Raw genomic sequence first — 24127 nt, forward strand, 5'->3', positions numbered from 1 at the left:
GTGCTAGCAAGAAGAATATTGATAGAGCAGAGTGATAGAAGAATCAGCTCATCACTATGCCACTTCTCTTTCACTGTCCAGTCACTGGATGGGGGCTCGTCCGGGACAATCTTGGCTCATAGAAAGTGCCTTTAGATTAGGGGTTCTCAACCTTAAGACCAGGGGCCCGGTAAATTATTCCAAATCCTTTCATGCCCCAATAATAAAAGAAAAGTTTACTCTCACACAATACAAACACAGGAATATAAAATATATATTGAAATGCTGGAGGGCTCTGGGTGGGGCTGGGTGCCACTTTGAGGTGGATGGGGGTTCTGAAGGGAGTTAGTGGATTCTGCAATAGACTTGGTGGCTCTGCAGGGGATGGGGTTTCTGGATGGAGTCTGGGGCAACTGTGGGAATGGGTTCTCTCCAGGAGGATGCTGGCTTTTCAGGGGCACTGTGGGAGGCTGTGAGGTCCTGCTAGGGCTGGGGTACAATGTTGGACATTGGGAGCACTATGGGGGAGCTGGAGGCTCTGCAACAAGCATTCAAGGGCATTGAGTGTCACTGTAGTAGGTTGCTGGAGCTCTGTGGGTGCTGAGGGCTTTAGGTGGGGTGGGGGCACTGTTGGAGGTTAAGGGGTACTGCAGGGCACTATGGGAGGTAGGGGGACACTATGGTTGCTGGAAGGCAATGTAGGAGGCTAGAGAATCTGCAGCTGACTAAAGGCCCAGAAAAGAGGGGGAAGACTGAGAAGACTGAGGACATCTGGAAGACTGAGGACATCTAGTGACATCTGGAAGACTGAGGACATCTAGTGACAGAAAGGAAATACTGTGGGAGACAGCTTCGGATTGAGAGTCAGCTTTGCAGCAAAAGCCTTTGCATAGAAGCCTTAAAAAAGGTTCCTGATGGTTATTTTGGGGTGCTTCGTTGTTCTAATCTTTGTTTTTTTCTCAATTTATTGCAACAGAACCTTGTCTTCTGGATGCCGTCATTTGTTTACCACCTGCGGTTTGCCTCTGCTTGAATGTTGCCTTCAATGACTTGTATCTGATACAGCTCTGCCTGAACACCGCCTGCCCTAACCACAGCCTGGTATAGATCATGTGCTTGTTTGCTGATTTTTTTGGGTTGCTTCAGCTACCGTATCTTCCAACACATAAGCAGTCAACCTAAGAGCCCCCTGTAGTAGCAGTGTAGTAGCGGTGTCTACTACAGTGTTTTCCAGCTTCCACGGCAATCCCACAGGTATGGTATATACATAGATGGTCTAAGCTGGACCAGTGTAACTATGTAAAAATTCCCATACCTGGATTTCATCTTTAACCCTCTCTCCCAAAACATTTGAGCCAATCAATTTTGCAAAAGAATATTGAAGGCCTTAAAATCTGTCTGATTGTCGTTACTAGAGGGTGGGCAGGTCAGTAGAAGGGAAAGCAGTAGAGCTGGGAAATATCCAACAGCTCCTCCGGGGTCCTTTATAATTGTAGCGCTACCCCCGAAGGAGCCGTTGTAGGTGTCTACAGGTTCTTTGACTAAACAATGTAGGCAGCCAGGCACACGGCAGTATCTCATCCCATCAGACTCAATAAACAGTCCAGGGGTGTCTTTTTGAAGTTTATTGCTAAGTAATCTGAAACTTGGGAGGACAGTTAGGTATGAAATACTCCAAAACACTTCTCTAAAGAGCAGCCATAGAGTATCCGCTCCCAGTTGGGAACCAGGGGGATTGCTGGACAGGTTCAGCAGAAATTGGATGAAATGGTTGAGCTTCTTGCAGCTGCAGGACCACCAGACATTGCATCACAGGGTTTTGGTTCTACTCACAGATCAGCCCAGAGATACGGCCTCCAGCAGAGGAGTCAAGCTTCTAGTCCAAAAAGGGGGGTGCAGAGGCAAGCAGTCCCCTCTTCCCTTGAGCTCTTGGGTCCACCCCAAAGATAGAGAAAAGACAAGAACTCTCAGGGTTCCAGACCATTTAACAGTGACCCAGCCACCACCTGGACACACCTCCCTAGGGATTGGATGGGCCCTAGTAAATATTCAGGCCGGGTATTTGAATCCTCCCGCCCTAAGCTCTAGAAGCTTCTTCTACAGCAGGGGTCTCGTAACTTTCTAAACAAAGGGCCAGTTTCCTGTCCTTCAGACTTTAGGGGGGCTAAACTGTTGGCCAGTTTGAATAAAAGTTCCCCCAGCATCAGTGGGAGTAAACAATGTCCCAGGAATAGTGCCCCATTATTGGGGTCAGTAAGAGAAACAGTGTCCCATCATTGTTGTCACTGGGAGGAATAGTGTCCCATCATTGCACTCAGTGGGAGGTATCGTGCCCCATCATTGGTGTCAGTAGGAGGATTAGTGCACCATTGTTGGTTTCAGTGGGAGGAATGGTGCCCCATCATTGGTGTCAGTGGGAGAAATAGTGCCCTATCATTGGTATCAGTGGGAGGAATAGTGCCCCATCATTGGGGTCAGTGGGAGGAATAGTGCCCCATCATTGGTATCAGTGGGAGGAATAGTGCCCCACCCATCATTGGAGCACAGGTGTGTCAGGAGGAAGGTCTCTCTGAAGCTGCTCCAGGTGATCTGTGTGAGAGGGGAGTGGTGGTGAAATCTCTCCCAGCCCTCCTGTCCCCTTTCTGGGGAAGCCATGGAGGCCAGCGGGGTCTCTCCTGCTGGAAGCTCGCAGCCATCTCCTGGGCCATCAGGTGACATGCCTGCCCCTGTACAAGCCATGGCTAGGGATCTCTCTACCCCTGGTGAGTATGAAGGTTCCGAGGCCATCCGGGAGCGAGTGGTGGCCGGGATTAAGGTCCTGAATAAGGAGAGAGACAAACTGTACAAGCTCAGAGCAGAGGTGAAGCGCTTGAGAAGGCAGCGTGAGGGCTTACATAGCCAGAGACGTGGGTCCATGGATCCGGAGATCCAACTGGCCAAGGTTCGGGTGGAACACCAGGAAACCATTGTGTCCATGGTGGAAGGCAGAGATGGGCCCTTTAAGGAAAAATTCTGCAATGACAGAAGGTTTGCCAGGATGACAAAAATGGAGGTGGAGGAGGAGACCCCCAGTTCAGACCCCCTGCCCCCTCAGGGAGAGGTAAGCAGCCCCATGCCTTCCCAGGACTCAGGAGGCATGCTCAGGGCCATCCAGGCAATGGAGTCTCCTTTGCGGGAGGATCAGTTGGTGTTTCATGAGGAGGACATTACTGATAATGTGCCTGACAAGGTAAAGCCCGTCAAGCCTCATGTGGTGCATAAAACTGTTTTTGTGAACACTGTGACTGATACAGACAATGTGCCCAGTGACAATCAGGCTGCTAGTCCCATGTGTAGCAATGCTGTGCCTGCTGATGCTGCAGTGCAGCAAAATATGCATTTAAAAAATGACATTCCTGCAGAGGAACTACAACATTCAGCAGATCCAATTAACCCCCCTTTAGCTGAGTCTAAAGCTGTTTGCCCCACAGCTGCTGAGGACTCTACAGCACAGCTTCAGGAGACAGCTGGTATTGCATCAGAAACTGTGACTATTCCTGATGGGAATGTGAATGTTTGTGCGACTGATAAAAATCATCCCAGTACAAGTGTGATGGACAGTCCTACCAACTCTGTTCAAGCAGGTAACAATAATAATTGTAATGTACAGACTAATGTGACATCAGTATGGGGCCTTGGTCCTGATAAACCTACATTTGCTCAGGTGGTACGCTCTGCTCCTGGTAGCTCTGCCCCCAAGAGGGTTTTCCCCCTGCGGCCTACCACTTTGAGCACCCCAGGATCTGGTCTTGGGTCTCTGGCTTCTGCTGGGGGTCAGAGACGAAATGTAGTGATTCTTAAATGGGAAGGTGGTGCAATCCCTCCAGCACAGCGTGCAGTGGTGGACATGATTTTGGAGATGGGTTTTGGGGCAAACGATCTGTATGCCCTAATACATGTTGCTGGGAGCCGGGAATATACTATTAGTTTCACCAGGCCAGAGGGTCTTGACCTGTTCTGGTAGAGATATGAGGCTCGGTGCAGGTCAAGACCTGAATGGGAAGGTCTGGCCCCAGTTGCGGTTTCACAAAGGTCTACAGTGAAAAAAATCACAATTATCCTCACTAATGAGAGTGTTCCTGCTCGAGATTTAGAGGTCTGGTTAAAGAATTATGGTGAGGTATTGACTAAGCCCGATAAAATACTTGATGAACGTAACATCTGGACTGGGGGTTGGTCAGTTACAGTTAGGTTGGCCAGGGATGGGAATGTTGTCCGTCACCTGCCCTCCTCAGCTTTTATAGGGAGGGATAGGATGACTATTTTCTACCCTGGTCAGCCGAAGCTGTGTCATCGCTGAGGAGAAAAGGGACATTTGAGCTCCTCCTGTTCAGCCTTGATATGTTCAGTGTGTTGGGGTCAGGGTCATATGGCCAAGGACTGCACCGAGATGATCAGGTGCAACCTGTGCCTGCGCCTTGGCCACCCCTATAGCAGATGTCCTGAAGCCTGGCACAATATGGCAAAGGAGGTACTAGATGACTTGTCAAGGCTGGACAGGATGGAGGGTGATGCCCCTGGTGTACCATCCTCCTCTGCGGTGACTGACTCCCCTGGTCCTGTTCAGGATCCCTCTCCAGTTCCTGTGGCCACCCCTCCTGTGTCTGTAAGTATTCCTTCTGTATCTGTCTCTGTGTCCCCCCCACCTACTGTATCCCCTCCTCTTGTGTCAGAACCTTCCAAGTCTGTGCCCCCTGAGTCAGTTCCCCCCCAGGAGTCTACCCCTCCTAAGTCTGACTCAAAGGGAGCACCCCCCCCCCCCCACCAGGAGTGGTAGCATGTACTAAAAAGGTTGCTTCTTCCTCTGTAAAGAAGTCTTCTGTAAAGACATCAAAGACAAAATTAAGAGATGAGGGCATCTCTGAAGCGGACCTGCAGTACCTGGAGGAGAGAAGGAAGGTTGGAAAGCGGAAGAAGCAGGCGGTGAGGATGGAACAGGCTCCAGTGCCTGTCTCCAATCGTTATAGGTCCTCTACGTGGGATATTTCCTCATCTGGAGCTTCTTCGGAGCGAAGTTCCGATTCTGAAATGGAATTTCAGGCGGCCTCAAGAAAGAGAGAGGCTTCTGGTGATGAGCAGCAGAGGGGAGCTAAGAAGCAATCCACCAATAAATGTCGCCAGCATTAAGTCAGTAAGAGCTCGTTCTATGGCCTTCTTTTTGTTCAGCCAATTAGATGCTGAAATTTTATTTTTGCAAGAGACTAGGCTCACCTCCTTGGCAGATATTCATATGGCCAAGAGAGAGTGGAGGTATGGTCCATCTTACTGGTCTCTTGCGGCCGAGCCTTACGGCGGTGTGGCGGTGTTGTTTAAAACCGGCATGGTAACTGTCCGGCGGGTTATTGAGGTGGAGATTGGGAGATGTATGGTCTTAGACGTCCTTGTGGGAGGGCAGGACCTGCGCCTAATTAATGTTTATGGGCCGCACACAAAGTGGGACAGGAAATTCCTTTTTACAAGGATCAAGCCATTTCTTTTTACATCCCGGCAAGTGGTCTTTGGAGGTGACTTTAATACAGTAACTAGGCCCAAGGACAGGAAGGACTTCAAGGACAGGCTGGGATATGATAGCGTTTTTTTAAATAGTATGGTTAGGGATGCTGGTCTTGTGGATGTGCACATTAAGCACCTCCCGGATGACACCGGGTTCACCTTTCATCGAGGTAATAGTCAGAGTAGTCTAGATAGGTTTTTTTTGAAGGAGACCTCTGCTTTCTCACCCCCAGTGGTGCAGGCAGTAGAGTTCTCTGATCACTGTATGCTATCTGTGGTCCTGAATGCTTCAGAGGGGCAAGGGCATCTGGAGATTGAATTCAACTCTACTCAAGGAAGAACATGTTAGACAATCCTTTGAGGAATTCTTTCAGGCACAGGTGACCATCCTGGACTTTTGTAGCAGCAAGGCTGAGTGGTGGGAGCTGACCAAAAAGAGGATTGCTGGATTCTTCAAGGGCCTAGCCAATAGAAAGCAGTTTAATAAATACATGACCTACCAACGTTTACGGAGGAAGCTGGATATTCTTGTCTCGAGAGGAGGAGATCCTGGGGCAATCTCCGAAGTGAAACTCCTTCTCAGGAAGTGTCAATATGACCGGCATGCCTCTTTGGTTCTGGAGAGGGACTATGGGAAGTACCACTCGCCTGACCCTTACCAGAACTGCAAACAAGGTGTAGCTGTTAAAACGGTCATTGGCCTTAAGGACAGTACAGGTTCCTTGACAAAGTCCAGGTCAGGGATTCTGGAGGTCGTGAGGTCCTTTTATGCTGACCTTCTTGGGAGGAAAGAGCTTGACCGTGACAAGATGGAAAGCTTTTTGGACTCTACTCCAGGTCTAAATGATGAAGATGTCCCATTGATGAATTTGACAGAAGAGATCACAGTTGAAGAGGTGATGAGGGCAATTGAACAGCTTGCCATCAAAAAGTCACCTGGACCGGATGGCTTGACGGCTGAGTTTTACAAAGCTTTTAAGCCTATTCTGGCCCCACATTTGGTAGAGGTTTTTAACAGTTGCCTTGCTGAGGGGGTACTTCCCCCTTCCATGAGGCACTCAGCTGGGATTCTTCTTTCAAAGGGTAAAGATCCTTCGACGATTGAGAATTGGCGCCCCATCAGCCTTCTTAATGTCGATAGAAAGATTCTGGCAAAGATCATTTTCTGGCGCCTATCGTCAGTAGCAAAGTCTTTGCTTTCTCGCCATCAGCACTGTTCGGTCCAGGGTAGGTGCACCTTCACAGCAGTTTTAGCTGTCCGGGAGGCCTTGGAGCGGTGCAGGGCTGCAGGCTGGGGAAAGTATTTGCTGACATTGGATCAGGCAAAAGCTTTTGATCGTGTTAACCTTAAGTACCTGTGGTTGCTCCTTAGTAAGTATGGTCTGCCGGGTGGTTTTGTCGATTGGTTAAAAGTCTTGTATAAGGGGGCAGAAAGCTTTCCTCTTGTTAATGGTTTGGTTGGGCAGTCCTTTGAGGTTGGCTCCGGGGTGCGCCAGGGTTGTCCCCTGAGTCCCCTGCTCTATGTGTTTGCAATCGACCCCTTCATCAGGAGGCTAGAGAGCGACATGTTGTGTGGGGTGCCAGTGGGGCTCCCGGGTGAGCCGCCTTTGAGGGTTGTTGCCTATGCGGACGATGTGTCGGTGATTGTCACCGGGGCGGATGAAGCAGAGGAGGTGGTCTCTCTGACATCACGGTATTCTGAAGCATCGGGCTCCAAGATCAATCAGGAAAAGAGTGAAGTTTTCTGGATGGGAAAGGAAGGTGAGGGGTTTGATCTCCCGGACACCTTTCCAGTGCCCCAGGAAAGAATTAAGATTCTAGGCATTGAATTTGGACCCGGCGATTATGGCCTCAAAAACTGGGAAGGCAGACTGGAAATTGCCAATACTAAGGTGGTCAGCTGGAAGAGATGGAAGTTATCTATGAGGGAAAGGGTTGATCTGATTAAGACTTACCTGATTCCGATCTTCTTGTATGTCAGCTTTGTCTGCATCTTGCCAGTGTCTCTCTATGCTAGGGTCAGTAGTGTGTTCTTCCAGATGTTGTGGGGGAACAGACTGAACCCCATCAAGAGGAATGTCACCTATCTATCCAGGAGGGAGGGTGGCTTAGGTATGGTCAACCCAGTTCTTTTCTTTTCACTGCTTTTTCTCAAGTTTAACATTGGAAATATGCTTGCAGTGGAACCTCCTGGATGGGTAGGCATATTTAGATCTTGGTTTAGGCCTTTTCTACGACTTTGGGAAGAAGGTGGCCAAGTGAAGAATCTCAGGGGTCATCGTGGTCAGCTACCAGCCTATGTCGCTCCGTGCCTGAAGTTACTACGGCAGTGGCGATTGTCGGCTGAAGATCTCAGATCGGTTCCGAGGAAAGTCCTTATGAGCTGAGTCTTGAGCGAAGTCTTTTATGACCCACTGGCCTTAAGGGATTGCCCAGGCCCAGTTTTGAGGGCAGGGTTAAGACTTATTAATTTGGACAGAGTACCCCCTAAATTTAGGGATCTGGCCTGGTTGTGCTTCCATGGGAGGCTCTATGTTCGGGGCAATTTGAAATTCCGCAGTGGGATGGATCGTAGCTGTCCTCGGGAGGAGTGTGCAGGTGAGGAGGAGACTATGGACCATTTTCTGCTTCATTGCCCTTTTAACATAGAGGTGTACAAACAGGTGGGGCGGGCCCTCGGTGTCCCCTTTCCTCTCCAGGCTGGGTTATGCTGAGTGGGTGTATGGTCTTCAGTTCGGGGTTTTTGTGTTTGTTTACTGTGTGTATGTTTGTTGTGAGCATTCAATACTGTGGGGTTTTTGTTAGAACTTATCTAGTTAGCTAGTAGTCCGTTATTTCACTTGGAATGCACAGTGTCAGGTCAGCATTCGACGTAAAATCCTTCCTGTTCAGGTGGTGGTGTATGACATTTTGCATGAGGTGGAGAAGATTCGGGTACTTGAGAGAGACAAGCGGAGTCAGGGGGCTTGGTTGAAGGCGTGGAGGGGTTTCAAGCCTCCCTGACTGCCAGGAGTCTCTTTCCCGTGTGTGGCTGTCTGTCTCTTATCACCCTAGATTATTATTTTTTGGATTAATTTTTGATAAATGTCTGCGTACATAGGTGATGGGTTGTACCTCTTAGGCCCTCTCTGCTGCTTTATGTAAATAATTTTGGTAGTGGATTATGTATATATTGTATATATTCTGAACATGGATGTGTATTCCTTGGATTTCTGTTGAAGTTTTGTACTATGGTTTTGTTTTTTACTTTTGTATAAAATTGGTTGCTTGATTCTTTTTAATAAAAGATCAATAGTGCCCCATCATTGGTGTCAGTGGGGGTAATAGTGCCCTATCATTGGGAGGAATAATGCCCCACCATTGGTGTCAGTGGGACAAATAGTGCCACATCATTGGTGTCAGTGTGAGAAATAGTGCACCATTATTGGTATCAGTGGAAGGAACAGTGCCTCCTCAATGGTGTCAGTGGGAGGAATAGTGCCCTATCATTGATGTCAGGGGAAGCAATAGTGCCCCATCATTGGCGTCAGTGGGAGGAATAGTGCCCCATCATTGGTGTCAGTGAGAGGAATAGTGCTCCATCATTGGTGTCAGTGAGAGGAATAGTGCCCCATCATTGGTGTCAGTGAGAGGAATAGTGCCCCATCATTGGTGTCCGTGGGAGGGATAGTGCCTCATCATTGTTGTCAGTGAGAGAAATAGTGCCCCAGGGGCTGGATAAAGGCAAGCAAAGGGCCACATCTGGCCAATGGGCCGCAGATTGGAGACCACTGTCCTAGAGGCAGGGGGAAGCAATCAAACTCCCAGCTTGTGAAACCCCAAACAGACTATACTAAACAATTCCCGCTACTGTGATTAAGCTAAAACACTAAATTTGCTCCCATAGCCTATCTATGAGGGTCCTACATAATGAACAATCATTTCTGCTTCTATGATACCTCCCTGCAGCGAGTGGCACAGAACGTCTGACACGTGTCCCGGCACACACAACACACACGCTACTCTTTTGATACATTTTCATTATCCTCCTATTAGTGTTATATAATAATTCTTTAATTTGTTACATGACTGCCCTATAATACAACTGTCTGAGCCTTGTCATGTGACTCACCTGGAAAGAACTTATAAAAGGAATAGGAAGTTGGGCAGACACGATACGCCCAGATAGGAGACTTGTCATCACCTGGGAAGAGACACGAGAAGCCCGCCATGATGAGGCGAATTTCATCATCCCGGGGATTTCAATCGTATGGCAATGAAGGTCGTGGTGTTGGCGTGTTTTCATAATCAGAGATGATATTCTATAGCCCCAGGTTTCCAGGAAAAAAAAAAATAACACATTCTATCAGCTTGGCTCTTCTGTTCTTAAAGCTGTGGGCTCATTCACATATACGGCAGCCCTTGCCACCCCCCTGATCTGGGGTGAATCGCTTTTCAGAGGGTGCGTGACAGGCAGTAAGGTGGTGATATGTCATCTTAAGGTAACCCTGTAAATGGCGCAGCAATCACGTGCATCACACACAGATGTGGAGCAGCTTCATATTATTATACAGATAATTGCAGAGTCATGGTTTATACTGTGCGGGGGGAGGGAGGCGTCTCTGTACACATGTGGTCAGGGAGAGAATACAAAACTTCTGTCCGAGCCAAATCTGACCGAGACTTCTCCCTTTATTAGCATGATAAAGATTTAACAAGGCTGCTGAGCCGTATTATGTAAGAGCTGCGAATCCGTCCGCTAAGAAACCGCGCACAGCGTTCAACTTCACCAAACCCAGAAAGAGAAGGAAGTACCAGACATGTCAGGCCTTCCTTCTCTCCTTCCTTCCTTCCTTCCTTCCTTCCTTCCTTCCTTCCTTCCTTCCTTCCTTCCTCCCTTCCTTCCTTCCTTCCTTCCTTCCTTCCTTCCTTCCTTCCTTCCTTCCTTCTCTCCTTCCTTCCTTCCTTCCTTCCTTCCTTCCTTCTTTCCTTCCTTCCTTCCTTCCTTCTCTCCTTCCTTCCTTCCTTCCGTCCTTCCTTCCTTCCTCCTTCCTTCCTTCCTCCTCCTTCCTCCTTGCATATTCCTCCTTCCTACAATGCCGCTTCTTTTCATTTTTCTTCATTCCTTTCATCCTACATCCTTTTTTCTTTCCTTCTTCCTTCATCCCTTCTTTCTTCTTGCAAATATCTTCTCCTTCCTATCTTTCTTTCTCGTCTCTTACTCCTTCCTTCCTTTCTTCCCAGCTTTCTATCTCCTTCTTTCTTCATTGCATATTTCTTCTCCCTCTCTTTCTTTCTCCTTTTTTCTTTCTAACTTTCTTACTCCTTCCTTCCTCTTTCCATCGTCTTTCCTCCCTTCCTTCCATTCATCCTTCCTTCCTTGCAAATTTCTTCTCCCTTCCTATCTTTCTTTTTTCTGTTCTTCCTCCTTCCTTTCTTCCCATTTTTCTATCTCCTTCTTTCCTTCTTGTTTCATTGCATATTTCTTCTCCCTCCTTCCTTCCTTCCTTCCTTCCTTCCTTCCTTCCTTGCCTTCCTTCCTTTCTTTCTGTTCTTTCTTTCTTTCTTTCTTTCTTCTCTTCCTTCCTTCTTTCTTCTCTTCCTTTCTTTCTTCTTTCTTTCTTTCTTTCTTTCTTTCTTTCTTTCTTTCTTTCTTCTTTCTTTCTTTCTCTTTCTTTCTTTCTTTCTTTCTTTCTTTTCTTTCTTTCTTTCTTTCTTTCTTTCTTTCTTCTCTTCCTTCCTTCTTTCTTCTCTCCTTCCTTTTTTCATCTATTCCTTCCTTCTTTCTTTCTTCTCTTCCTTCCTTTTTTCATCTATTCCTTTCTTTCTTTCTTTCTTTCTTTCTTCTTTCTTTCTTTCTTTCTTTCTTTCTTTCTTTCTTTCTTTCTTTCTTTCTTTCTTTCTTTCTTTCTTTCTTTCTTTCTTTCTTACTTCTCTTCCTTCCCTTCTTTCTTCTCTTCCTTCCTTTATTTCATCTATTCCTTCCTTTCTTTCTTTTCTTTCTTTCTTTCTTTCTTTCTTTCTTTCTTTCTTTCTTTCTTTCTTTCTTTCTTTCTTTCTCCTTCTCTCCCATCTTTCTTTCTCCTTCCTGTCTTCCTAGCATTCTTTATTTTCTTTCCTTAGTAATGCCTCTTATGTTCCTGTGTACCACCAACACAAAATGTTAATGGAAAGTTGAAGTCGACCATTTAGAAACTTTACAAGTCCACATGGATACATTCCTGACATGTCAAATATACCGCAACAGTGTAATTTCTTAGGGAAAGCTCCGCCTTTTATCATTGAAAAAAACAACCCTTGAGCTCCAATTGGTGACTTTGCCTAGGATGAGATGATGTCATCAGTCTGCTGCAGGCAGGAGGAAGCATTTCTTCAGTCTCCCCCTCCCCCCGGGATCAGACTGCAACATTGTAAGTTTGTAACAAGTCATAAGATGAGAGGCTGCAGAAGAAGCTGAAGTGCACAGGCACCCCTTGAAATTTTCCACATTTTGTCATCTTACAACCAAAAATGTAAATGTATTTTATTGGGATTTTATGGGTTAGACCAACACAAAGTGGCACATAATTGTGAAGTGGAAGGAAAATGATAAATGGTTTTCAACATTTTTTACAAATAAATATGTGAAAAGTGTGGGGTACATTTGTATTCAGCCCCCTTTACTCTGATACCCCTAACTAAAATCTAGTGGAACCAATTACCTTCAGAAGTCACCTACTTAGTAAATAGAGTCCACCTGTGTGTAATTTCATCTCAGTATAAATATAGCTGTTCTGTGAAGGCCTCAGAGGTTTGTTAGAGAACCTTAGTGAACAAACAGCATCATGAAGGCCAAGGAACACACCAGGCAGGTCAGGGATAAAGTTGTGGAGAAGTATAAAGCAGGGTTAGGTTATAAAAAAATATCCCAATCTTTGAACATCTCACGGAGCTCTGTTCAATCCATCATCGGAAAATGGAAAGAGTATGGCACAACCGCAAACCTACCAAGACATGGCCGTCCACCTAAACTGACCGGCCGGGCAAGGAGAGCATTCATCAGAGAAGAGCCAAGAGGTCCATGGTAACTCTGGAGGAGCTGCAGAGATCCACAGCTCAGGTGGGAGAATCTGTCCACAGGACAACTATTAGTCGTGTTCTCCACAAATCTGCCCTTTATGGAAGAGTGACAAGAAGAAAGACATTGGTGAAAGAAAGTCATAAGAAGTCCTGTTTGTAGTTTGTGAGAAGCCATGTGGAGGACACAGCAAACATGTGGAAGAAGGTGATCTGGTCAGATGAGACCAAAATTCAACTTTTTGGCCTAAAAACAAAACGCTATGTGTGGCGGAAAACTAACACTACACATCACTCTGAACACACCATCCCCACCGTGAAACATGGTGGTGGCAGCATCATGTGGTGGGGATGCTTTTCTTCAGCAGGGACAGGGAAGCTGGTCAGTGTTGATGAGAAGATGGATGGAGCCAAATACAGGGCAATGTTAGAAGAAAACCTGTTAGAGTCTACAAAAGACTTGAGACTGGGGCGGAGGTTCACCTTCCAGCAGGACAACGACCCGAAACATCCAGCCAGAGCTACAATGGAATGGTTTAGATCAAAGCATATTCATGTGTTAGAATTAGGGATGAGCTTCGAGTTCGAGTCGAACTCATGTTCGACTCGAACATTGGCTGTTCGCAAGTTCACCGAACAGCGAACAATTTGGGGTGTTCGCGGCAAATTCGAATGCCGCGGAACACCCTTTAAAAGTCTATGGGAGAAATCAAAAGTGCTAATTTTAAAGGCTAATATGCAAGTTATTGTCATAAAAAGTGTTTGGGGACCTGGGTCCTGCCCCAGGGGACATGGATCAATGCAAAAAAAAGTTTTAAAAACGGCCGTTTTTTCAGGAGCAGTGATTTTAATAATACTTAAAGTCAATCAATAAAAGTGTAATATCCCTTTAAATTTCGTACCTGGGGGGTGTCTATAGTGTGCCTGTAAAGGGGCGCATGTTTCCTGTGTTTAGAACAGTCTGACAGCAAAATGACATTTTGAAGGAAAAAACTCATTTAAAACTACCCGCGGCTATTGCATTGCCGACAATACACATAGAAGTTCATTGATAAAAACGGCATGGGAATTCCCCAAAGGGGAACCCCGAACCAAAATTAAAAAAAAAAAAAATGACGTGGGGGTCCCCCTAAATTCCATACCAGGCCCTTCAGGTCTGGTATGGATATTAAGGGGAACCCCGGCCAAAATTTTAAAAAAAAAATGACGTGGGGTTCCCCCTAAATTCCATACCAGACCCTTCAGGTCTAGTATGGATTTTAAGGGGAACCCCGCGCCAAAAAAAAAAAAAAAAACGGCGTGGGGTCCCCCCAAAAATCCATACCAGACCCTTATCCGAGCACGCAACCTGGCAGGCCGCAGGAAAAGAGGGGGGGACAAGAGTGCGGGCCCCCCCTCCCTCCTGAACCGTACCAGGCCACATGCCCTCAACATTGGGAGGGTGCTTTGGGGTAGCCCCCCAAAACACCTTGTCCCCATGTTGATGAGGACAAGGGCCTCATCCCCACAACCCTGGCCGGTGGTTGTGGGGGTCTGCGGGCGGGGGGCTTATCGGAATCTGGAAGCCCCCTTTAACAAGGTGACCCCCAGATCCCGGCCCCCCCCCTGTGTGAAATGGTAAGGGGGTACATAAGTACCCCTACCATTTCACGAAAAAAGTGTCAAAAATGTTAAAAATGACAAGAGACAGTTTTTGACAATTCCTTTATTTAAATGCTTCTTCTTTCTTCTATCTTGCTTCATCTTCTGGTTCTTCTGGCTCTTCTGGTTCTTCTGGTTCTTCCTCCGGCGTTCTCGTCCAGCATCTCCTCCGCGGCGTCTTCTGTCTTCTTCTCCTCGGGCCGCTCCGCACCCATGGCATGGGGGGGAGGCTCCCGCTCTTCTCTTCTTCTCTTCTTCTCTTCTTCTTTTCTTCTTTTCTTCTTTTCTTCTCTTCTTCTCTTCTTCATCATTTTCTTCTCCGGGCCGCTCCGCAATCCATGCTGACATGGAGGGAGGCTCCCGCTGTGTGACGGCGCTCCTCGTCTGACAGTTCTTAAATAACGGGGGGGGGGGCGGGGCCACCCGGTGACCCCGCCCCCCTCTGACGCACGGTGAATTGACGGGACTTCCCTGTGACGTCACGGGGAATGCCACAGGGAAGTCCCGTCAATTCACCGTGCGTCAGAGGGGGGCGGGGTCACCGGGTGGCCCCGCCCCCCCGTTATTTAAGAACTGTCAGACGAGGAGCACCGTCACACAGCGGGAGCCTCCCTCCATGTCAGCATGGATTGCGGAGCGGCCCGGAGAAGAAAATGAAGAAGAAGAAAAGAAGAGAAGAAAAGAAGAAAAGAAGAAAAGAAGAAGAGAAGAAGAGAAGAGCGGGAGCCTCCCCCCCATGCCATGGGTGCGGAGCGGCCCGAGGAGAAGAAGACAGAAGACGCCGCGGAGGAGATGCTGGACGAGAACGCCGGAGGAAGAACCAGAAGAACCAGAAGAGCCAGAAGAACCAGAAGATGAAGCAAGATAGAAGAAAGAAGAAGCATTTAAATAAAGGAATTGTCAAAAACTGTCTCTTGTCATTTTTAACATTTTTGACACTTTTTTCGTGAAATGGTAGGGGTACTTATGTATGGAATTTAGGGGGACCCCCACGTCATTTTTTTTTTTAATTTTGGTTCGGGGTTCCCCTTTGGGGAATTCCCATGCCGTTTTTATCAATGAACTTCTATGTGTATTGTCGGCAATGCAATAGCCGCGGGTAGTTTTAAATGAGTTTTTTCCTTCAAAATGTCATTTTGCTGTCAGACTGTTCTAAACACAGGAAACATGCGCCCCTTTACAGGCACACTATAGACACCCCCCAGGTACGAAATTTAAAGGGATATTACACTTTTATTGTTTGACTTTAAGCATTATTAAAATCACTGCTCCTGAAAAAACGGCCGTTTTTAAAACTTTTTTTTGCATTGATCCATGTCCCCTGGGGCAGGACCCAGGTCCCCAAACACTTTTTATGACAATAACTTGCATATAAGCCTTGAAAATTAGCACTTTTGATTATTCATGTTCGTGTCCCATAGACTTTAACGGTGTTCGCATGTTCGAACGAACTTTTTTCCTGTTCGCATGTTCTGGTGCGAACCGAACAGGGGGGTGTTCGGCTCATCCCTAGTTAGAATGGCCCAGTCACAGTCCAGACCTAAATCACATTGAGAATCTGTGGCAAGACTTGAAAATTGCTGTTCACAGACGCTCTCCATCCAATCTGACAGAGCTTGAGATATTTTGCAGAGAAGAATGGGCAAAAATGTCCCTCTCTAGATGTGCAAATCTGGTAGAGACATCCCCAAAAAGACTTGCAGCTGTAATTGCAGAGAAAGGGGGTTCTACAAAGTATTGACTCCGGGGGGCGCCATACAAATGTACCCCACACTTTTCACATATTTATTTGTAAAACATTTTGAAAACCATTTATCATTTTCCTTCCACTTCACAATTATGAGCCACTTTGTGTTGGTCTATCACATAAAATCCCAATAAAATACATTTATGTTTTTGGTTGCAACATGACAAAATGTGGAAAATTTCAAGGGGTATGAATACTTTTTCAAGGCACTGTATATGTTTCTGTCATCTCTGAGCCGGCATCTCAGTCCAGGAAGCAGATGGTGACCCTGGATTATGATGATGCGGTCCTTTTAGAGGGAAAAGCAAATAAAGGTGTAAGAAGCATTACATACAGTATTTGAAAGTGTTACACTTATACATAATTTGGCATCCTGCAGTATACACATTATATTACCAAAAGTATTGGGACGCCTGCCTTTACACGCACATGAACTTTAATGGCATCCCAGTCTTAGTCCGTAGAGTTCAATATTGAGTTGGCCCTTTGCAGCTATAACAGCTTCAACTCTTCTGGGAAGGCCGTCCACAAGGTTTAGGAGTGTGTCTATGGGAATGTTTGAACATTCACCTAGAAGCGCATTTGTGAGGCCAGGCACTGATGTTGGACGAGAAGTCCTGGCTCGCAAGTCTCCGTTATAATTCATCCCAAAGGTGTTTGAGGTCAGGACTCTGTGCAGGCCGGTCAAGTTCCTCCACCCCAAACTCGCTCATCCATGTCTTTATGGACCTTGCTTGTGCCTGACCTCACAAATGCTCTTCTGGAAGAATGGTCAAACATTCCCATAGACACACTCCTAAACCTTGTGGACGGCCTTCCCAGAAGAGTTGAAGCTGTTATAGCTGCAAAGGGGCGGAGCCAACTCAATATTGAACCCTACGGACTAAGACTGGGATGCCATTAAAGTTCATGTGCGTGTAAAGGCAGGCGTCCCAATACTTTTGGTAACATAGTGCATTTATTTAAATACAGTAAATAATGGAATGTCTGCTTTCAAATAGTTATAGCTTTACACCTTTATTGTACAAAGCAGCCGCTGCCTTTGATCCCGGCACCCAGCTCCTATTTCCACCAGCTTACCACATAGAAACTATTTCCTTATTCAGCACAGTTGTGGCAAAAATATTTTTGTATTTTTATTACCAGCTTCCTGAACGGCCACAAACTGTATCTCCTTGGTTCAGGGGGGAGCCATGGCATCTCCCTTTTTTTATTCATGAATTTCTCCTACAGAGAGACGCAGAGTGGTCTTTGTAAGCGAGGCTGATAACAGAGGGATATTTATATAAAAAGAGATGGAATTTAAGGACCTTGCCACTCCCGGACCTCATTCTCTGGATTGGCAGTTGTGCTCCTAAGTTTACACATCTGGTAGAATTTATAAAATAATAGCCATCCTTGCTGAATCAACACCATAAAATAGCCCACCTATAATATGCCAAGCAGCACTTAGGGAAGCCTAAAAACTTAATTGAGTGATGAAACCAAAACAGAACTGTAATGCCCCGTACACACGGTCGGATTTTCCGACGGAAAATGTGGGGTAGGACCTTGTTGTCAGAAAATTCCGACCGTGTGTAGGCTCCATCACACATTTTCCATCGGATTTTCCGACACACAAAGTTTGAGAGCAGGATATAAAATTTTCCGACAACAAAATCCGTTGTTGGAAATTCCGATCGTGTGTACACAAATCCGACGGACAAAGTGCCACGCATTGGGTGAAATGTGCAGCGCTTATGTGATCATATAAACTAGGGTTGTCCCAATACCACTTTTTTAGGACCGAGTACAAGTACTGATACTTTTTTTCAAGTACTCGCCGATACCGATTACCGATACTTTTTTTTAATGTCACGTGACAGTGGTTTTTTTTTTTTTTTTTTTAGGGGGGGGGAGTGAACGGTGTGTGTGTTTTTTTTTTTTTTTTTTTTTTTTTTTCATTTACATTTATTATTTTTTACAATTTAATTTTTTTTTTATTCTTTATTGCACTATGTGTGTGTTTTTTTTTTTTTAATCAGCCCTGTTGGGGGGCTTTGGTGAGATATCAGGGGTCTTAACAGACCTCTGATATCTCCCCCTTGAGACAGAGAAAGAGACAGAGGATAGAGATTCCCCAGTCCCTTTCTCTGCAGCCTCAGCTGCACTGAGAATGAATGGAGAGAAGACAGCGGCTCCTCTCCATTCATAAACTGACACATCGTAATCACAGGAGATTACAACGTTTCAGTTATGTGAATGGACAGAGTCAGCTGACTCTGTCCATTCACACAGCGGAGAGACAGCAGAACGGAGGGGACAGAGGAAGAGAGAGGGGGACAGCGGAAAGCCGGAACGGATGGGGACAGAGCAAAGAAGGAGGACAGCGGAGGGGGACAGAGCAACGGAGGGGGACAGAGCAAAGAAGGAGGACAGCGGAGGGGGACAGAGCAAAGAAGGAGGACAGCGGAGGGGGACAGAGCAAAGAAGGAGGACAGCGGAGGGGGACAGAGCAACGGAGGGGGACAGAGCAAAGAAGGAGGACAGCGGAGGGGGACAGAGGAACGGAGGGGGACAGTGCAAAGAAGGAGGACAGCGGAGGGGGACAGAGGAAGGGAGGGGGACAGTGCAAAGAAGGAGGACAGCGGAGGGGGTCAGAGGAACGGAGGGGGACAGAGCAAAGAAGGAGGACAGCGGAGGGGGACAGAGGAACGGAGGGGGACAGAGCAAAGAAGGAGGACAGCGGAGGGGGTCAGAGGAATGGAGGGGGACAGAGCAAAGAAGGAGGACAGCGGAGGGGGTCAGAGGAACGGAGGGGGACAGAGCAAAGAAGGAGGACAGCGGAGGGGGACAGAGGAACGGAGGGGGACAGAGCAAAGAAGGAGGACAGCGGAGGGGGACAGAGGAACGGAGGGGGACAGTGCAAAGAAGGAGGACAGCGGAGGGGGTCAGAGGAACGGAGGGGGACAGTGCAAAGAAGGAGGACAGCGGAGGGGGACAGAGGAACGGAGGGGGACAGTGCAAAGAAGGAGGACAGCGGAGGGGGTCAGAGGAACGGAGGGGGACAAAGCAACGGAGCAGGACAGCGGAGGGGGACTAAGGGGGGTGAGGTGACAGTCAGCGGTGATCGCGTGTGGGGGAGTTACAAGCACCGATCACCGCTGTATGTCACTAAAGCAGCTGAAAGCCGCGGGGGGAGAAGCTTGTAACTCCCCCATGCGCCGATCACTGCTGACAGTTTAGGTATCGGTGGAAGCATCGGGAGCATTTGCCCGAGTACAAGTACTTGGGCAAATGCTTGGTATCGGTGCCGATACCGATACTAGTATCGGTATCGGGACAACCCTAATATAAACCATAACAAATAATATGAGTACAGAAAACGTGAATAATAAATGATGTGCTTAAAAATACTCCAAGCAGTCCTCTATTATGACATGTGATGTCTATAAACAGAGGAACTTGGACGTGTGATGTCCAAAAAAGAAAAAAAGTCAGTGACAAGCTTCAGTCATGTGTGATGATAATCCTCAACCACATGTGGATATAATATAGTGACAGTCTTTAACTTCAAATATGTATGATGTAATAACAGTTAATAGTAGGTCCACCACCAAAGACACCAAAAGCTGCTTACCAGAGGGATTGAACTCAAATAGGTGTACACCTAGTGAGTCAATCAAGCTTTGTGGTATAATATACCAAGGGGATCAGATGCTCTATCCAGATACGACCTCCAGATGGACCTCCGAACAAGTGTAAGGTATGGATGGACTCAGTAGATATAGGCAGTCAGCCCCATCATTAAAAGAAAGAGGAAGGCATATAGTGTAACTCCGTATGGAAATTTTAATACATAAAAAGCAAAGGAAATACACTCACGTGTTTAGCAGTAAAATCAAGCGCTTGTATAAAAGAAGACAGTGGTCTCAGCATATCCTTCCGACGCGTTTCGACTTAGAAGTCATCATCTGGGGTGCTGGACCACTGTACTGGCTGAGTATTTATAGGTACTGGTTACCCCCATAACAAGTGGCAGCTCCGTCTGATTGAAAGTGCAAATTATGTGCCACGCATGCTCAGAATAAATAAAGAGATGAAAGCTATTGGCCACTGCCCCGTTTATAGTCCCGACGTACGTGTTTTACGTCACCGCGTTCAGAACGATCGGATTTTCCGACAACTTTGTGTGACCGTGTGTATGCAAGACAAGTTTGAGCCAACATCCGTCGGAAAAAATCCTAGGATTTTGTTGTCGGAATGTCCGAACAAAGTCCGACCGTGTGTACGGGTCATAAGAGTCCAGGGCTTACTACGCATGCACCAATGGTGCGTTGCCGCAAGAGGAAATCTGGGCCAACTGAGCATGCGCCAAAGACGTCCCAGGGCACCAACCCCCACCTGTGCAGAAGACTTGATGGAAAAGGGCAGGAAAATGTCCAGGACGCGCACAGGTCATTGATTGACAAAGACGGGAAAATACCCAAGAGGCGCACAGGAAGTGACATCAACCTGATGGAACATGGCTCGTGGCAGGTTGGTCTGAGGAAATCCTGGTTGAAACACATAATAAAGTAAGTCAATGACAGTTTTTTTACCTTGCTACTTTAATTATGAGGGGTATTCCTCTGACAGATGTAGTAACACACTGGTCCTGGTTGTGTTTTCCTCTCTCCCCCTTTTTCTACATGTACATTTTAGCTACCTCCCTGTCTTACATTGTGGATTCCGTGGTGTTGCTGGGGAGATTACCTTACCATCTTCCATGCCATTGACTCTGACCATCCCTCCTGCCGGTATATGCGGATTTGCACACCCATAGGTAGGCTCTCCACCTCCTGCGTAGCATTTTTTATGGATTACTTTCACTTGGATTCCAACCTTATGTATTGGTTTGATGTGCTTTTTCTTAGGTCTGCATTTTGCACCCCAGCTCACATACAGGAGCTGCACCCAGACAAGGACGCGGTCTCTCTTGCCAGCAGGGGACGCTGTTTAGTCCCCCCTTGGCACGTCTTAGTTGTCATTTAAACACATTATGGGCTAATCCATACCCCCAGATATCAATCTCTCCATAAAGAACCCTGACGAAGGAACTGGTTTCTCTGAAACGCGTCGGTTCAAGGAGTCATATTGATTCACCACTTCATCGTTTTTTTCTATTTTGTATTCATGTCTATGTGCATCCATATTTTTTTTATCTTTTTATTTCTATTTTTGATATATATTTTTCTGCATAATAAATGATTTAAACTTATTTATTTTTCGTTTGTGGTAGTGCCTCCAAAGTCCCACTTAGGGGTGTTTTTCTTTGGTTCTAGCTATTTCGGGATGTGGCACACCCCTACCTAGGCTCCCCTGTCAGACTCTCCTTTCTTCAACCTGATGGAAAAAGGCGGGAAAATGCCCAGGAGGCGCACAGGAAGTGACCTCAAACTTCCCTATATAAGCCCGGCCCAGACACTGCCAAATTGCTGAATTATCGTCAGTCCCTCCTTGTTCCTGTGCTAGTGTGTGATCTGTCTGAACCTTTTGTGACCTGGAAACCTATTTGACTACTCTTGATTGCTGCTTGCCATTGACCTCGGATTTGTACCTTAACCATTCTACTTCTTTGCCCCTTTTGTACTCAGCTGCCAGATTGGAACCGACCCCGGCTTGGATCTCGACCATTCTTCTTCTGATTAACCCTTTTATGCTTTGTTGCCCAACTGGACTTGACCTCGGCTCGGATCTCGGACTAAGGCTTGCACGGTGCTCCGCACCCCTGGCACCCGTGCCACTCGGTGTCCACCAAGTCTCTGTCTCCATCTCCAGAGGCTCAAAGGACCCGAGGTGCAAGGGAGGCCTCCCCAATACTTCGTTCTCACATCAGGTATGTGGCCCTCGTGACAAGAACTTTAAGGTCACAATCATTAAGGCTACTTTTGAAGAGCAGTCACTGAGGCCCATGAAGAAAAGCATGCCGTTTCTACCGGGAAGCATGGCTTTTTTTATATGATTCAATGGTGAATCATTGACAACCTCACCAATTTACCATTTCACATTAACGCTGAAAGGGCTCATGGTCAGTGAATAGAAGTCCACCGAAGTCCACAGCAGGATTGGCCAGGCAACAGTAGCTTTTGCCTTTTGCTCAAATGGTGCCTTTGGAAGAAGGCTAATATCTTCACCAAGACCATAATTGACCTCTTCAGAATACTTGAAAGCCTACGTTCTTTCAAATTGGAACTAGATATTTCGGACAAGTTACGACCATCAAAGAACAAATCCAAGAACCCAGATTGCTATGGTTTGTCCACATTTGCAGAACAGAAAACAGTCCACTACCATATAAACTCATTCTGGTGAGGGTGACCTGTCCACTGGAGTATCCAGTGAGCAGCACCGAACCAAACATATTGAGCAAGACCTAGGGAACCATCAACTGACCACAAATATCAGCACAGATTGCCAAGGATGGAAGCATTTCATTAACAACATTCAGAATGCAGCGGAACCTACATATTGGTTGAAAGGACTACCTGCTCTTCAATCGCCAGCTAAACATTAAAGTGATACTAAACACACACTGTTTAATTGACATTCTCCCTTCTATTTCTGTATGCGGATGAAGGTACTGTCATTATTTTAATTAAAAAAACATCTACAGTAAGGAACTTTTTCCTAATGGATATCCAGCTGTCACATGACCCAGCTCTCTCCCAGCCTGTCTGCAGGGAAACATGAGCAGGAGGAGCTTCTAGTCCTCTGCTGCTGGTCGCATGTTACAAAAAAAAAATAATAACAGCCTTTGGAATACAGAGTAGAAATAATCAATTAATGTCATTTTTTTTCAAATTATCATACAAATATATATATTTGAAATCAAATTTTTATTATTTGTTGGCAATAACACGGTGTGGGGGCGGATTTCTGCCAGTCACAGGCTGTGTCACACCCCTCCAGCCTGTGTCTTAGAATAGGAGGGAGATGAAGCCTCCATCGATCTACATGTAATATCGCAAGTCCATTGTGTTTAGCTGATTATGGGGTGTGCAGGAGGAGGGAGGGAGTGGGCTGTCATGTACCACTGTGTATACGCCCACATGTGTGACTCTATAGTCACATGGGCTGCTCAGATGTGATAGGGAGGAAATGCTCAGCAAAGAAACTCACATTGCTCTACAAAATCCCCAGCTGCAGTGGAGACATGAACAGTCAGGGCTGGGCTCAGCCCTTCCTTCACTGAGCTGGCCGCTCAGCTGTCGGCTAATTGCCAGCTTCCATCTCTCTCTACAGTTAACCAGCTGTTGTGCATCTGCTCGTCAGTCCCGCCTACTTAAAGATCTCCAGCTCACTTCATTCCTGCCTTCGCCTTGGTCACATCACAAGAAACCATCTCCTGTGTTCCTGTTTAAAGACTGGCTTTGCTGACATCCCTTCTGGCTCCTTATCCTGCTTGCTGTTCCTCTACTTGGATCCCTGACTTCTGGCCTGGCTGATTACCCAATCCGGTTACTGAACTCTGGCTTGGCTGATTACCTGATCCGGTTACTGGACTCTGGCTATGCTTTGACTACACTTACTCTATTTACCTTTTTATTTTTATTTATAAACAAGTGTGATTTTACTGTACTTCTGTCTTGGTCTGGTTCATGGTTTCTGACAAACAGAAGGGGGAGACAGAGAGCAGCAGGAACAACCATTTTTTTTTCATAGTGACTGAGTGAGTATGACCAGCATAGAATACACCATTTATTGACTGCTTTTTTATGATGTGGGATTAGTGACACTTTATCCACTTGCCTACCAGGCACTTTTACCCCCTTCCTGCCCAGGCCAATTTTCAGCTTTCGGCACTGTCACACTTTGAATGACAATTGCGCGGTCATGCAACACTGTACCCATATGACATTTTTATCATTATTTTCACACACATAAAGCTTTCTTTTGGTGGTATTGAATCACCACTGGGTTTTGTTTTTTTTTTTTTTTTTTCTTTGCTAAACAAATAAAAAAAGACAGAAATATTTTTTTTTAAAAAAAGGTTTTCTTAGCTTCTGTTATAAAATTTTGCAAATAAGAAATTTTTCTCTTTCACTGATGTGTACTGATAAGACAGCACCGATGGGCACTGATGAGGCTGCACTGATATGGGGCAGTGATGGGCACTGATAGGTGGTACTGATAGGTATCACTAATGGACACTGATAGGCAGCACTGATGGGC

Source organism: Aquarana catesbeiana, linkage group LG04 (assembly GCF_042186555.1).
Source record: "Aquarana catesbeiana isolate 2022-GZ linkage group LG04, ASM4218655v1, whole genome shotgun sequence".
NCBI classification, from domain to species: Eukaryota; Metazoa; Chordata; class Amphibia; order Anura; family Ranidae; genus Aquarana; species Aquarana catesbeiana.